This window comes from Drosophila sulfurigaster, chromosome X (genome assembly GCF_023558435.1).
Source record: "Drosophila sulfurigaster albostrigata strain 15112-1811.04 chromosome X, ASM2355843v2, whole genome shotgun sequence".
NCBI lineage: Eukaryota > Metazoa > Arthropoda > Insecta > Diptera > Drosophilidae > Drosophila > Drosophila sulfurigaster.
In genome coordinates this window covers 19,639,691-19,656,753 of record NC_084885.1, presented here as the reverse complement: position 1 = coordinate 19,656,753, position 17,063 = coordinate 19,639,691, and the positions used below count along the sequence as shown (strand labels likewise).

Here is a 17,063-nt window from a genome sequence, read left to right as displayed (position 1 = left end):
TAAGTCCCAAAATGCAGTCGCTGACAATTTGCATTGTCTGCGTTGTTGTTTTTTTCGATTTTTGGATTTCTGGTTGTCGTTGCTGTATTGTAATTGCTGTTGTTGCTGTTGTCAATTATGTCACAGCTGTTCAGCAATTTTTTGTTGCGGCAACAATGGGTTAAACGCTGCCCCAGCAGCAGCCTTCAATTGAAAACGTGCGTCTGTTTTTTGGGCACAGATTTTTTTTATTTTCAATTTGTCGACGTTGTCATCGTTGTTGCTGTTGTTGTTGTTGTTTTCGATGTGTTTTCTTTAGGAATTTAGTATGTGGCTGTTAATTTTGGCCAATGGCAACGACACACTTTGTGGTATCTGGTCAACATGTTGTTGTTTCTTTTCCTTTTTCGTCTGTTTAGCTTGGGGATTTTTGTTATCTTTAAGGCGTAGCCAATGACAATTATTTACTGCGATTATATAAACACAAAGTGTCAGACACTCGAACTCAAACTCAAACGCAAACTCGAACTCTCAAATGGTTTCTGCCTTAATTTGTTGCACTTAATAATTCGAGACGGTTTTATAAATCAACGCATGTTCCACTCAACAATTAACAACAACTTTGAGGGGGGGCAACAACAACAACAACAAAAACTTGTTGCTGTCGCTGTTATTGATTGCCATCGTAATTGGAGATAATGCACCCATATAGATCGGCAATAGGATCAGCGCATTAGCGAGATAATCAATCAAAGTACAGCAGGTATTCTACAACAAGGATTAAGCATTGTTTTTATTCGATGTGAATATAGAAAAATATAGAAGAGCGAAAATAATGTGAATCAATCATTATTATTTATACAAAGAAAAGTAATTGTTTTAAATCTTAACAAATAATTCAAATGAACAATTGTTCTCTTTTAAATATTTATATAATAAATAAACTAATCTACTGCATTTATTTTCTGGAGAGCTTAAAAAATGAATTTTGTTAATGAAGTAAAATGCAAAATTCTCTTTTAAAATTTTACACAAAAAATTAATTCATTCATTGCAGCATTTCTTTTTAATATAGCTTGTTAATGAAATAAAATTAAGCACATGGAATTAAAAAAAAAGGTTTTTAAGGCATACAAAATGATTAAAATAAAAATTTCCTCTTATAAATTTGTGTATAAAATGTATTTTGTTCATGGAATGCAATGAAGCTTCTAAAGTTTTGGTACAATAAAATGATTCATTTATTGTAGTTTTTTTTTAAATATATTTTGTTACTAAATGAGATGAAAAAATATCCCATTTAATCGAAAGAATTTATTGTGTTAATGAAACTTAATGAGCATTTGAATAAAGCTTAGAAAATAGTTCAAATAAAAAATTCTACTTATACATTTTGGGATAACAAAAAAAACTAAGCAGCTGAATAAATTTAAACTATATTCTTCTATCAAATATTTCCTGCAGATTTTTTTTTAATATATTTTTCTATTTAAATTTAAAGCTGAGCAAAAAGTTCAAATGAAAAATTCCTCTTTAAAATGTTGTATGCAATGAAAAAATTAATTCACTGCACAAATTAAAAATACTATATCTATTGTATTTTGTTGATGAAATGAAAAATTCCAATTCATTATTTGCTGCAGGGCTTTATTTAATGTATATTTTGTTTAATGTATTAAAGACCCACGCAACAAGCGAACTCAACCAGTTATATAATAAGTATGCACAATAAATTATATTATTAAAATGCAATCAGTAAATTGATTAATTGTCAGCACTCGAAATAAACGTTTGAACTTGCTTTGATGGAATGCTGGTACGTGATTAATTAATTAACAGAGACTTTGCATTACATTGACTTTGGATTTGAAACAGAGATAGAGATAGAGAGAGAGAGAGAGAGAGAGAGAGAGAGAGAGAGAGAGAGAGAGAGAGAGAGAGAGAGAGAGAGAGAGAGAGAGAGAGAGAGAGAGAGGGAGAGTTAGTTGACTTCCAATGGAATTATGCAATTTATCGCAATTTGTGTGTGTGGCTCAGTTTTGCTGGCAGTGACTCTCAAACTGTGCTGCGACACTAACTCGATTTGAATTTGAATTTGTTGTGCATAGTATATTTAGTATTATAGCCGCGCCTGAATTATCTGGTTAAACAACAATCATTGCACGCATTCGAACGAGTACTCGCAATTCGCACTCACTATTCACACTCACACACTCACTATTCGCAGAGTTTTTTTTGTTTTTATACCCGCTACTCAAAGGATAGAAGGGTATTATAACTTTGTGCCGCAAGGAAATGTATGTAACAGACAGAAGGAAGAAATTCTTGATCAGCATCAACAGTCGAGACGATCTAGCCACGTCTGTCTGTCTGTCTGTCCGTCTGTATAAACAGTTAGATCTCTGAGATTATAAGACATAGAATTATATTTCTTTTTCGACAGCACTTTTTATGTTTGCACGCTTATCAAGTTTGTTTCAAATTTTTGCCACGCCCACTTTCGCATCCGAAAATCGATAAAACAATAATAACAAGCGCAAATTTGTAGCTAGGACTAACATTTTTCATACATACAATAATAACTATAGTATTTAAGATTCCTCAAAATTTGGTTGGGATCAAACAAAAGTTGTAGAAGTTATTTAAGTTATGGGTAAAAACGCCTACATACTACAATCTAGTATATTTTTAATATGTTTTTTAATCAAAAATACAATTACAAAAATAATGTTAAACATTATTTATATGTATGCATATTGTTATTGATTAATGTGTGCAAATTCTTAAGTTTCCTTAACACTATATCAATATACCAAATATAACCATTGGTATATTTTAAGTATTTTTGTGGTATATTAAATTGTTATATACAATATTTGAAAATGAATACCACACTTTTTTGCTTTTATTCACAATGCGTAGCAGGTATCTCACAGTCGAGCACACTCGACACGCAGCTTTCTAAGTTGTTGTTGTTTTTTGTTTTTCTTTTTAGATCTGTGAACAATTACAATTAAAGGCGAGGCAAGGTCGTCGCCGGCGGTTGAATGAAATTAACATTTGCAATGACTTAATACAATTTAATTGCCATAGAAAATGGAGTTGAAGCTGCTTCAACAACACACACGCACGATGAAAATGAAAATCAAGTCGACTCGACTCGAGTTGAGTTGATTTAAGTTGAGTTGAGTTGAGTGCAACGCACTGAGAAAACTGGTAAACAGCAATCTCAATTTTTAGCGGTCTGACCAAATGGAGGCAACTGCCTCCTCCTCCTCCTTCTTCTCCTCCTCCTTCTCTTCCACCTCCTTCTGGCGTCGGCTGCATATCATTAAATTGGCCTGCACTTGTCAGTTATATTTTGTGCACCTTACACCTCCCTTGCCGCCCCTTGCTGTTGCCCCTTTCACTTTCAATTTTGCCCAGTGGGCAGTTCAACGATTTGTTCCGCGTATGTCTCGATTTTCCTTTGCTTTTCTAGTTTTTCTTCTTCGCATTTTTGTTTTTTTGTTTTTTTTTTGTATTTATTATTGCGCACTTCAAGGAAAAACTTTCGCTGCATGCAATTTCTGCAGCATTTCCTGTCCATTAACACAGACCTAATAAATACAGCAGAGAAAAAAAAAATCAAAAATTCAAAAACGAAAACACGAAAAAAAATATGAAATTGCTTTTGATAATAAGTGCGAGAGTCTCTCAAACGCAGACAACAACACGTGAATTATGTAATTTCTGGGTAATTGGGGAATCAAATTTATGCACTTTTTTTTGCTGTTGTTGTTGTTGAAGCCACACAACAACAATAACAAGGGCGACAATAAATTGCAGAAAAAAAAACGAAGACAATAGCAAAAATAGCCAAGAAAACCAATCAACAATCGACAATCGACAATTGACAATTGATGACTTTGAAAATACGTTGAAAATAAATCCTATTAGGCTGGCAAATTTTCAATGGGATCAATAAGAGGCGACTTGAAGGAAATCTCATCAAATTATTATGCTTGTTAAAATACTATTGCTATTAATGGTGAATATTCAATGATGAATTTCAATTTTAATAGACTTGTTATTACATATTTCATTCATACGAATAATTATTTTCGAATTTTATACATATTTTAACTTTAATCTAATTTAACATTATTATTAGTATTAGTTTATTGAAATAACGAATACCATTCAACTAAGGCCATCAAGCTAACGAATTTACAAATTTAATGATGTTTTGAAAATTTGAAATTCAAAAAAAGTAAATTTTATAATTTATTTCCTTTTTTGTAACTTAAACAATTTCCATTATTGAATATATTTTTATGTTATCATTGGAATCTTAAATATAGATGCAAAATTTACAAATGATTTAAGACTTTGATGTTTCAAATTTAAATGTTAAATATTTACTTTAATAAAATCCTTTTTTTTGTACTTTATATGTTTGTCATTTAGACAGAATACTTAAAGAATGTTGAGACAACTTGATGCTTGAAAATATAGAATATATAAAATAATAAAAATAATTTCTATAAAATTTATTCAGAAAATATATCCATTCTTCATTGGAATTTTTAACACAAATTTTAGAATGTTTTATGATTTTGATGTTTGAAATTTAAGCAAAAAAAAACTTAATAACAATTTTAAAGTATTAATTTTTTCTTAATACGTATTTCCATATTTTTGCTTTTAATATTTGGTATTTCGATTCGACAATTTGTTTGAAAATAAAAATGAGCCTAATAATCAATCAAAAAATATTTTCAATTTCATTCTCTATGTGTGTTTAATATTTGAAAAGGAATAAACTAAATAATAATAATTCTTACACATTCCCTTATTTTATTTAAAGAACATATTTTTACTTTCGAGCTTGTTGTGAAATAAGAAAATAAGAAATAAGTAAACTAAACTAAATAACAATAATTTTAATATTTCATTTAGAACACATTTTCATTTGTAACATTTTCATTGACCCAAGTGAACAACTCGAAATTGGGAAAGTATAAATTGAGCTGCTTATCAGTTTAGCTCGTTTCCGCTAAAGCGCAATTAAAGCTAATTTGGCATATCTCACGAGCAGGAATTTGTTATCGTATAAGTCAAAGATAAAGTTATTGAGATTAGTGCAAGGCTAAAACTGAAAAGTATTGTTATTAAAGCAATTGTTCATAAATACGAGTACTTTCCATTTTTTTTTTTTTTTTTATAATATCTGAAACTCTAAACAACTTACTTTATGTGGCATGTGCTCGAAATTGTTTTTGTTGCTATACAACAATGTACTACTCTAATAATTGTTGTGCTTTATGGCCAAAAAAAAACAGTACCAAAAAAAATTGACATGACTTTTGAAAGAAACTGCACTGGTTTTTGTTGTTGTTGTCGTCGTTGTTGTTGTTGTTGCTGTTGTTGCTGTGTTTCTTTAGAGTTTGTGAGACTTTTTGTTGGTTATGTTTTTGGGTTGTTATTCGCTCGTTTAGTGGCCAGCTTGGAAGTTTGTCTGTTTCGTCGTTGTTGGCCTAAATTTTGGTGTGTGCCCAGCCCAACCACAGCAACAGCCACAGCAACAGCCACAGCAACAGCCACAGCCACAGCCCAAGTCCATCGACTTGGACTTAGAAAAAAAGCTAGAGTTTTAAAACGAGACTGTAAAACATTGCAGTGTACACCAGACAAGTGGCAGACAAACAGTCTCGCTTAAGAGCTGAGAGCAGAAAGAAACTGGAACTTGAAGTACTACAACTAAATGATCGATGATCGTTATTGATCGACATCGACACTAATACAGACATGCATTAGTATCGATATAAGCAAAGCGTTGAAGAACCGTTTGCCCTTCCCTTTTGTTGGAGTCAGACAGTTGAAATCTCAATAACCGTGGCTCTCAGTAACTGATATAACTAATCGCATTGGTTTATGGCTGCTTATGATGGTTTTTTTTTTAAGTTTTTTTTTGTTTTTGCCCCAAAGATTTAAGTTGCCTTCAAGATCATCGAGCTTTGATGCTTAAAATCACGTTTTTTATTAAAGAATGTTGAATGCTGATTTCACAACCATCTCAAAGCATTAAGCATAGAAGTTTAACTTACGAAATATCCAAAATTGATTATCAAAGAATCTTTCTGCTATTGAATTATGTATAATATGTTTACATTTAATTAAGAAATCAGAAAACTGACCTAAAACATAATCAGAAAACTGACCCAGTTCATAAATATTGGAGGAAACAATTATATTGATAGGAAATCTTGAAGAAAAAAAAACCTAAATAATTGAACTAAATAATTTGTTGCTTGTATACTTAAATAAACAATTATGCTCTCGAAAAAAAAGAAACTTCCATTTGTTGTCATAAAAAAAATCTAATGACATTGTCAACTCACTTTTCCCCCCCATCAAGATGGAGCATTTTTGTTATCTTAACTTGAGAATTTATTTTCATTTTCTTAAACGAACGTTTGTCTGCACTAGTTTTCTAAGTATGTCGTCACTTAAGAATGTTTAAGATCTGTGTAAAATGAGTTAAATTCTACACTTGTTTTAAGTGTGTTGCCCTCAAAGGAAAAAAATACTTTCGACTTAAGCCGGCTGTGCAGTTTGACAGCCATTGGAGTGCTAAAGGTTTACTATTTGATATTTATTCAATTCAATTGTTTCGCAACTTACGTTAATTGAAGAGCGACTGAGGTTTTCCTTTGTTGAAATTATATTTGCCGGTGGTGATGGTTTCCTTCTTCTTCTTCTTCTTGTTGTTATTGTTATTTATCAGCAATTTTCACTTGGTCTTCGTTGTTGTTGTTGTTGTTGTTGTTTTTCATTAGCAAGTTGAATGAAATGTCTCTGTTTCTGTTTGCACTGTTGCTCCGTTGATCTCTCAGCTCTTGAAGCTGTTGCTGCTGCTACTGCGTGCAATTAAAATTCAACAAATTCCATTTCACTTCAACACATACACACACACACACACAAGCACATCAACCAAAATAAATACAGAAAAAAAAAACTAATAATAATAAGTACGAGTAATCTCACACACAGAGCGACACACTCACACTAATACATGCGCAGATGCTGCGTGGTGTGATCAATGAAACGCGAACAGTCAAAAATCCAAAAAAAAAAAAAAAAGCGAAGATAAACGAAAACGCAGCTGAAGCTGGGGAGTGAGAAGGAGAGAGAAGCTCACACTCACACTCACACACACACACACACTACCGTTAAACCGCAAAGTTTTAGCTGCACTGACTGCCAAAGCACACGACACTTGTTCGTTTCGTTTCGGTTCGCTCTTCCTTTTAGTCGTTAACTGTATAGAGTATTGTTGTTGTTTGCCGCTGTTGGCTCGCTTTGGTTTTCGCTTTGCGTTTTGCGTTGCGTTCGCTTGGCGCGTTCGTCACTGACTGAGCTGAGACGGCGACTGCGACTGCGCGAACGTAACTATTTTTTTGTCGGTTTGTTCGACGTCGCTGCCAAAGCTGCGCTTTAAGCTTTGTGCTTGTGCTTTGGTATGCCAAGGCATTGTCGTTGTCGTTGTTGTTGTGGCTGCTGCGGCTGCTAACTTTACAACCTGTTCGCGTAAATCTGCGTTTAAAGAAGTGCCGACAACAAACGGTAATGAGCGTGCAGCGCATGCGCACAGCAACAGCATCGAAGACGACAACAACAACGACGACGACGACGTCGCGACGTCTGCTTTCGAATTGAACTTTTTAGCCTCGCCTTGCCTTGCATCTTCTTCTTCGTCTTCGTCTTCGTCTTCGCATCTTCATAATCGTAATCATGCTGTGTGTGTGATCCACAGCTGTGCAGCTGTGACGTCAGCAAAACATTCTTAAGACGAAATGTGAAACCAATTGAAAGCTTAAGTGCGATGCGTTCGTTTTCTTCAAATTTTTCTTTCGAATCTCTTTGCGCTCTTCTCACACCTTGTGTTTATCTACAGCTACATATCTCGAGAGAGTGTCGAGAGTCTGTGTCCACAGTCAGATGTCAGATGTTAGATGTGTGTCGGTCTCATCTGCGATATCAATGGAATAATATCTCAATAAATATTCGACTTTGCATCTTCTTATATGTTTAATCAGAATTCAAGTTATTCCACTTCTTAAACTCTATCTAATAATACATATATTTTAAATTATACTCACAACAACAATTGAGTAATACAAAGAAGAAGAAAAAAAAAAGAGTTGTGTGTAATAAACAATTAGGGGGCGTTCCCTGAAAACCATTTAAATTGTTTTTGTAATTTTCTCTCTCGCAGCGATGTGATGAAATGCAACAACAACATAATGAACGCTGTTTAAGAGAAAACATTTTGAAAACTTAAATTTATTATGATTATCATCATCGCAGACGAAAAAGAAAGAGATTCAAAACTTTTTATAATACAATATTATGATTTTATAACAATAATAATATATTAAATACAAAATATGAAAATATTAAATAGTGCATAAAATGGATTTTTAAAATATAATATAATAATCGATAAAGAAAAAAAATGTAATTTTAGATATTAAAGGAGTAAAGTGTGAAAATTTTGGATACAACATATCAGAAATATATTACGATTATGTTAATTAATTGAATAAACATTTACATATACTATATATATATATATTTTTTTTTTTTGATAATAACTTTTATCAACTCATTGCCATTTGTTGTCATACATTTTATAGCGAGTCTGATCAGAATATATTTCTCATGTTTGATGATATTTGCTTTAATTTTTTTTTTTGTTTTTTTTTGTTTTTTTTTTGGGTTCCACTTCACGTTTTGTGTACAGCAAATTGAAAGTATTTTCAGTGCGAAACTGAAACCCGTTTAAGTTTAGCTTAAATCGCGTTTTGCTTGTTTTCTTGTTGTAATGTTTGACTTTATGTTAATTGAATTTGAGATGTGATTGTTGCGAGTGTTCTGGTTGTGTCTGTTTCGCTACATTTGAGGTGAACTTGATGGCGTCAGTTGTTAGTTGTCAGTTGTCAGTTGGATTATATAAGAATTATGCAGGTCAGAGTTCGTTATACTATTCATTCATCATTTAATAGACGATGATAGTAGTAACTGTTGCAATGCGCGAAACGTTAAACGGAATTTTCAAGCTTCATAAACAAAGCTGAAGAAAACTATCTTCCCCTTATTATAAACCATTTCGACTGAAAATTGAGTAATTAAATGCGAGTACTACGAATGTAACCAGCTGTGGGCAGCCAGCGGCACCTTAAGTAGAGCGCGTTCAACTTCATTAGTGTGTGGGTTATGTGAAAGCACACACACACAGACACAACAAACGAACACAGCTTGCAACAATGTGTGGCACGCGTCTTCACACGCAGCCTCAAAAAATTGAATATAAAATATTTATTTCGCAACTGGGAAGAATGCTGGACAAGCTGCATCGAAAGTGGAAATTTACGCAAGTGCAGCAAACAAACAACAAAAAATGGCAAGTGTTTTAAAAACTAAACAAAAAAAAACCCTCCTCCTGGCCAGACGGCAACAAGTGGCCAACACGACTGGTTTTTGTTTATTTGTTGTTGTTGTTGTTGTTGTTTCTTTACTGTTTGCCTGCTTATCCTAAGCGAGTGAGCTTGGGTTATTTATGTAAGCTGCTGCAACGATTGCAAGCGACAAGTTTGTGTCTTAAGTCTTTCGTTTTTGGCGCTCACACACATATATTTTTTTTGTGCCTGCCGCATTGCGAAAGGCCGCAGCATGATAAGCAGAATAAATAATCAAATCGATGCATTGAAATTGCACATTTCTGTCGCCGTCGCCGTCGACGTTGCAACAAGCTACAAAGCTGCCACAAGCTGCTGCAACTTACACGATAGCCAACAACCAATTAATAATAATAAATGCTCGCACACACCAAAAAAACAAAAGCAATGCATATTCAAGCGAGTTAAGCAACCCAAACAATGCTTTAACTTATAATAACGCCAAATCAGCTGCAATCATTTTACTTTACTTTAGTTTACTTGAAATTTTTTAACCAGCGAACAAAGAGTGCAAAAATATTTGTAGAACGTCATTTTGGTTTTTCAATGCATATTTATGAAGTTGAATTAATTTGAAACTAATTTTAATGCAGACATGTGCTTTAAACTTTAACAGATTAATTAGCAACGATCTTAAATGGTCTTGGTAAAGTAAAGTATACGGAAATTTATTGTTGTTGTTGTGTATTTAATACTTGCAACTATAAAAAAAACATATTCAACTTTGTATAACATATATAATTTTTTATATATATTTAGTTTAAATAGAATAAATAATAAATCAAATCAAATCAAATGACATTAATTGAAATTAAATTAAATTAAATGAAGCGAAAATAATGAAAATAATAAAAAAAATAATATAAATATCTAGGAAAATTAATATTTAACCATCAATATTGAGCAACATTAAACTGCCAGTTTTAACAATTATTATTAACAAAGAATTGTGGTGATTTACTAGATCAAAATGTGTTAACTTAATTATAATATTATAACAATTAATAAGAATATTAATATTCATTTGTAAATAAACATAAAATTAAGAAGATATCGTTTTTTGAAGTGCATTTAATTATATAAAATACTTATAATAAATTAACATTCCAGTAGATTTCTATAATAGAAAAGAATGATGAATTGAATTATTATTTGAATTATACGAATTGAAGTTATAAGTAATTCATATAATATAGCAGCATTAAGAGCAAAGAATTGCATAAGCTTAGAAGATAGCGTTAACAAATCGCTTAATGATTTCTATTATGCTTAAGTTGTGAAAGCTTTTCACCAACTCGAAAGTCAACTTTTAGTATTACATCTAACTCAAGAGCTAATTCATTCTTGATTATATCATTCACATTGAAATTTGCCACTAAATTCTAACAGTTAATCAAATCGCACAAAAGATTGGCGCACAGAAGAAAAAAATAAAGTGAGCTAACAACAAATGCGAGTAAATGAGATTTTGTTTAAAGGTTGCTGCTGCTGGTTGCTGTTGCTGGTTGCTGCTGGTGGTTGTTGTTGATAACTATGTATGGCTATGATATCATGAGTGCGCCAGTAAGTGGCAAGTGGCAAGTTCAGTTGATGTTGATTAATCGGCTGGCAATTCGTTGCAGCCAAGCCTCAAAAATGCCAAAGTGACGCAGACAGCGAGAGAGAGAGAGAGAGAGAGAAAGAAAGAGAGACAAAGCGTTGGTAATCCATGTAAATATGCCAATGATCTTTCGCCAGCAAAACGAACGAAGAAACGAACGAACGAACGTTAAACCGGCAGCAAACTTACACTTTTTACCGGCTACTGACTGCTTGACTGCTTTCACTCTTCATTGGATTCTTTCATAAATTGAACTCGCTCGCACAACAGGTAGACGACGACGCTGTTTATTTAGCATGAGACTTTTGGGAGAAATGTACGAAAGACGCAACAAAGCAGAGCGACAGAGAGAGAGAGAGAGAGCGAAGACAAGTTGGCGTGGCACACGGCACACGGCGCGTATGCGCAATTTGCCATGTCCGCATAGCGCCTTCTTCTTGTGCGTAATTAGCGCGCAATTGACAACGAGAGACGGACAGACAGACGGACAGACAGCTAGAGAAGCGAAACCCGACTGGTCAGTTTTGTGATGATTAATGAACTTAACCGCTTGCCAATTGTCCGGCAGAAGTAATTATGTGCCGACCACATATCGAGCTTGTTTGCGAAAATTGGAAAACAGGATACGAGCAGCCACAGCAGCTGCAATATGTCAATTGTTGAGATCTTCTCTCTCTAGCTATTGCTCTCCCTCCCGCTCTCACTCACTCTCTCTTTCGTTGAGGGCAATCATCAAGAGCTTGACCACTTGAGCTGCTTTCCCACAGCGTGGCGCGGGTGCTGAGTCAACAACAACAACAATGGAATCTATTAAATATGCATAGCATCCATAACAACAGCCAAGCAATCGTAACAACAACAACAACAACAACTACTGCTATCAGCACTCATCGATTTTTCAGTCAAATTTTCGAGTGAAAAAGAAAGTGAAGCTGCCAACTGAAGGCAGCTGGTCAACAACAACAACAACAACCAAAAAAACAACAACAACAACTGTTGTCGACTTGTTGTCGATGTCGAATTCGAGCTGAAATTCAATTTCAATATTTTTTTTCAGACTTTTGTTTTGTTGTAATTTCTGCCATCAACACCAAAATAACACACACACAAGATGTTAACAGATTTTTCTATGATTTTCTATTATGCAAATCGAATTGGCCAAAAACTCTGATTGTCTGATACTCGTATTCATGGCATGTATTGAATGTCTATAACAACTACTGGCAAATAACTTGCGCTGTTTATGCTCAAATATTGCATTCCATATTATGCCATTGCCATTGGACTCATTGAAGGAGAGATCAGGCTGATAATTTCAAGTAATCAATGCTGTTCGAATGTTCGCTTCAACACAAAATAAAGCAAGGAGATTTTTAATAATCAATTTTCAGACAGAAGAAAGAGATGTTCATGAAGTTTTTATAATGAAGAAATGCTAGAGAGAAATTTCAGTGAAGCAGCTAAAATTTTAAATAGAATATGACATCAATGCATAAAAAGAATCCAGAAAACTAACTATAAATTCAGAAAAAAATGTTTTAAAAGAAACTGCAAATAAATATTAAAAGTATACCATAACAAACATTTGGAAAGAAAGGAATACAAAATACATATAATCACTTGCTGGACAAAAACTTAAGCAGAGTTGCAAACGAAATTTAATTTTAAAAATCAAGTAATCGTAAAACTAATGCAAACAAAAAAAATCAAGCAAATTAAATGCACAAAATGAGTGCAAAACAAATGTAATATAAATAATTTCAGATGAATTATTAAAAAGTACAAATAAGGAATAAAATTAAATAAAATAAATAAGAGAAAGATTTATTCGCTGCCATCGCGATTTATTCGCTGTCCTCGCGATTTATTCGCTGCCATCGCGATTTATTCGCTTCCCCTGCGTTTTATTCGCTGCCCCTAAGAGAAAAACAGAAGCCATAAACGTTATGATTAATTATAATTATGTGTAACCTTTTTAAATAAATAAATATTAAAGAGTCTTAATAAGTATTGAATAGCAGAAAAACTTCCAAATTAAAAATAAGATAAGGAAATACGTTATAAATATAATTAACAGAAATAAAGTTAAGCAAAACAGCTAAAAAAAATAAGTAAAAAAAAAAACTATTAAATACAATCAATAAAAGCTATTAAGCATTTAATTTCACATATAATTCCTTCAAATAAATCTTGAAATAAATTCAAAATAGAAGCAAAAAAAATTAAATTGACCTAATAAGTAAAAATATATAAAATAAAAGCGAATTACGAAACATTTTTAGGAGAGCTTTCTAACATGCAAAAAATGATTACAAACTAGCGAAAGACATCATTAAATAACGTTAATAACTGAATTATATGCCAAAAGGTATCTTTAGTATTATATTAACACAAACAAAGGCTTAATATGAAATATTTAGCTGTTGATCTTATTGTAGTGAGAAGCATCATTTCGATCGTGAACATTTTGGATTGCTAATTGGGATTCAGGCATTTCTATTATTAGATGATTTCAAAGGCAAATATTCAGCTCTCTTTTCGAAACGAAATCTATATATTACCACATGGTGTGAATATGCATGTGAGTGTGTGTGTGTGTGTGTGTGTGTGGGTTGTGTTGTTGATATGCTGTTCGCGCATTTGCATAAATTGGCAAAGTCTCGAATAGCTTAAAGCTAGAACTTTCCCCATGGCGAAACTTTCGGGTACAACACATCACAACAAACACCCGCACCCAAAAGCAAAAGCAAAAGCAACCAAATGCCAAACAGCGCACAGCTAATGCATATCCATATAGCACACATTTACATACACGTGTCTGTGTGTGTGTGTGTGTGTGTGATGGGCACACTTCTACTCTTGTTACAGCTGAACTGCGTCTCTTTCTTTCTTTCTTTTCACTTGGCGCGCGGGCAAAATTAAGCAAAACTAAAAAACTAAATTGAGTGGAAACTTTTTCCATATGCGGCCAACTTAGAAAAAAATGCTAATTACAGTTGTTAAAGGTGCGCACCAAAAATGAAAATTGCTGATGCAAATGAAAAACACCAACAACATCAACATCAACAACAACAACAAGAACTGAAACTGTAAGAAACAGAAAACGAGAGCAAGAGCGTCTAAACTGCGTTCTGCAGCATCGAGCAATACAAAAGACTTAGGCAACGAACTTGCAGAGTGTCCAAGCCCAAGCAAATGTTGCAAACATTGCACACAGTAGATCTTCACTAAAGCAAACACAGCACAGAATTATGTTAATAGAAAGTGAGTTGAGTTCAAAATTTATTAAAAGGGTTATGAAAAAAGATAGAAAAAATTTAAAGAATTTTCCAAATAAATGTGATATTAATCTTGAATTATAAATTAACCACAGCTTCAAAATAATAATGTCAATTAATTTTTTTTTATCAAATTAAGAGAGAAAAAATTGAACTTATCAATTCAAATGATTTCGTTAAACACTGATAAAAAAAACTAACTAAATCTGCATTAGTTTTCTTTATTTATCTGGTTACCTTTTTTTATATTTAAAATTTTATTTGAATTTCGAATTATATTTTCTAATTTTTTATATTTTCAAATTTCAACTAAATCTGAGATTGGGTTCTATTTTCCATTTATTTCTCAATTTTAGTTCATATTAAAATTTTTAAATTTTTATTTTTTTAATTTTATTTCAATTTTTTTGTAAATTTATAATTTGAGTTACATAGAATTTTTTCTATGTATTTGATTGTGCTTTTTATATTTTACTTTTATTTCCGAATTTTTCATAATTTTTTGTTTTGTTTTATATTTATTTTACTGTTTTTTTTTTGTGATATTGAGTTGAGTTAATATTAAATTGGTATTATTATTATTATTTAAAGGTTAGTTATAATTAAAATGAATACTAACACTATTGGTAAAGCAATGACAGCGAAGGCCTTAATTGGTATATTTATATTCATATATATTTGTTTCCTTATTTTATAAATATGTATAATTTCAGCTAAATGTTTTATTTATTATTCTATTTTTTTGTCATATTCATATTCGTTTATATTTATATTCCTATTTTATAAATATAATTTCAGTTATACAATTCTATATTTATATTCACTTGCAATTATTTTTTCATTTTCTAAATATTATTTCAGTTACCTTATTATATTTACTTTTCCCATTTTACAAATAAAATTGTCAAAGAGATGCTTCCATCGACTTACTTAGCTGCTTTGCTTGTGGCCTTAATGCAATAATAAACTGAGCGTGTTAACTTTTAGTCTAGCCGACGATAAATTGAAAGTGCCTACAAGTTAGTCATGTACGGACGGGTGTTTGGGTATGCATGAGTGTTTTGCTCTACGATTATCATGAGGTACGCAGAGTCGTCGAGTCAAGACTTGTTGTACTCGTAATTGCAGCTAAGTACTAAGTTATCTTTGCCGCGCCATCAGCGCTGTTGCAGTTCATTACTCGCCTTACTCCCATTCACAGTCGCAGTCACAATCGTATTCATATTCGTAGACAAGTGAGTGTAGTCTGAGGGCCACAACACAGATAGTGGGTGATGTTGATGTTGTTGTTGTTGTTGTTGTTGTTGTCGTTGTTGTTCCGTGCATGCCTTGCATACGCAATTTTAGAATACAGACGTAGACACAGAAACAGAAACGAATGCCAAACACGAATTGAAAATTTGCAATCGAATGTGGATCGAGGTTAATGCATGCTATGTATATAGTATAGTCTCTGTCTCTCATATCAAAATCGTATCGTACAGCTGACAAGTGAAAACGTTCAAACGAAATACTACAGAAATAAAACAAAAACCGGCTGCGTCTCTCACTCATTCTGACTGCGTCTCGATTCGTGTCTCCAACTCCCACAGTTCCCAAATTGGGTCTGGGCTGCGACGACGGTCATTGACAGCACTTTCACTTGGCTTCATCATCATTGATCATGTTGATCATGATTATCGTTGAGTAATCCGTATTCTAGCAGAACAACTTGAATATATACTTTTGCATAAGACAAAAGAATTTAGATCTTTATTTCAGGAAACAACGAAGAATCATCATGATCATTATCATTGAGTGATCAGTTTTAACTATAAATTTCTTTTCTATCAGAACAACTCTTAAATATACTTTTGAATAAAACAAAATTTCAAGAGATGAGCTTCATGATGATCATCAAGATGATTCTTATTGTGCAATCCATTTAAACTATAGAACTTTTAAAGATACTTTTGCATAAGACAGAGTAATAGAGATCTTTATTTTGGAAAAAAAACCAAGAATCATCATGATCATTATCATTGAGTAATCAATTTCAACTATAAATTCCTTTTCTATCAGAACAACTCTTAAATATGCTTTTGAATAAAACAAAATTTCAAGAGATGAGTTCATGATGATCATCAAGATGATTCTCATTGTGCAATCCATTTAAGCTATAGAACTTTTAAAGATACTTTTGCATAAGATAGAAAAAATTGAGATCTTTGCTTCAATATCATGACGATCCTCATTTCAACTACAGAAGACCTTAAAATATAACATACATTAGCATAAAACAGAAAAACATAGATCATGATGATCATCATCTTCAACTATAAAACTTTTAAAAATACTTTTGCATAAGACAGAAAAATAGAGATCTTTGCTTCAAGATCATGATGATCCTCATTGAGTAATCCATTTCAACTATAGAACAATTTCGATATACTTTTGCATAAGACAGAATTTCAAGCGATCAGCCTCATCATCATCATTCTTTGAGTAATCAATTTTAACTACAAATCCGTATTCCACCAGAAGAATAGAAATCTTTATTTCAGAATTATTCAAATGATGTGCTTCACGATCATTGAGAAATCGATTTCAACTATAAATTCGTTTTCTAGCAGAAGACTTTTATATATAATGAGCCTTATAATCACCAGCATAATGATCCTCATTGAGTAATGAATTTTAAGAATAAAACATACACTTAAATAC

At 32.4% G+C, this 17,063-nt stretch overlaps 1 protein-coding gene across 1 annotated transcript in view; it reads right to left on the bottom strand.

Annotated features, from left to right (window-relative positions):
* LOC133849404 (uncharacterized) overlaps positions 1-7,382 on the bottom strand; it is a 31,180-nt gene extending 23,798 nt beyond the window's left edge. The window contains exon 1 of the mRNA XM_062285461.1: positions 6,646-7,382. The gene's annotated coding sequence lies outside the window, so the exon portion shown is untranslated. The remainder of the gene's footprint in view (positions 1-6,645) is intronic.
* Positions 7,383-17,063: the final 9,681 nt, after the last annotated feature.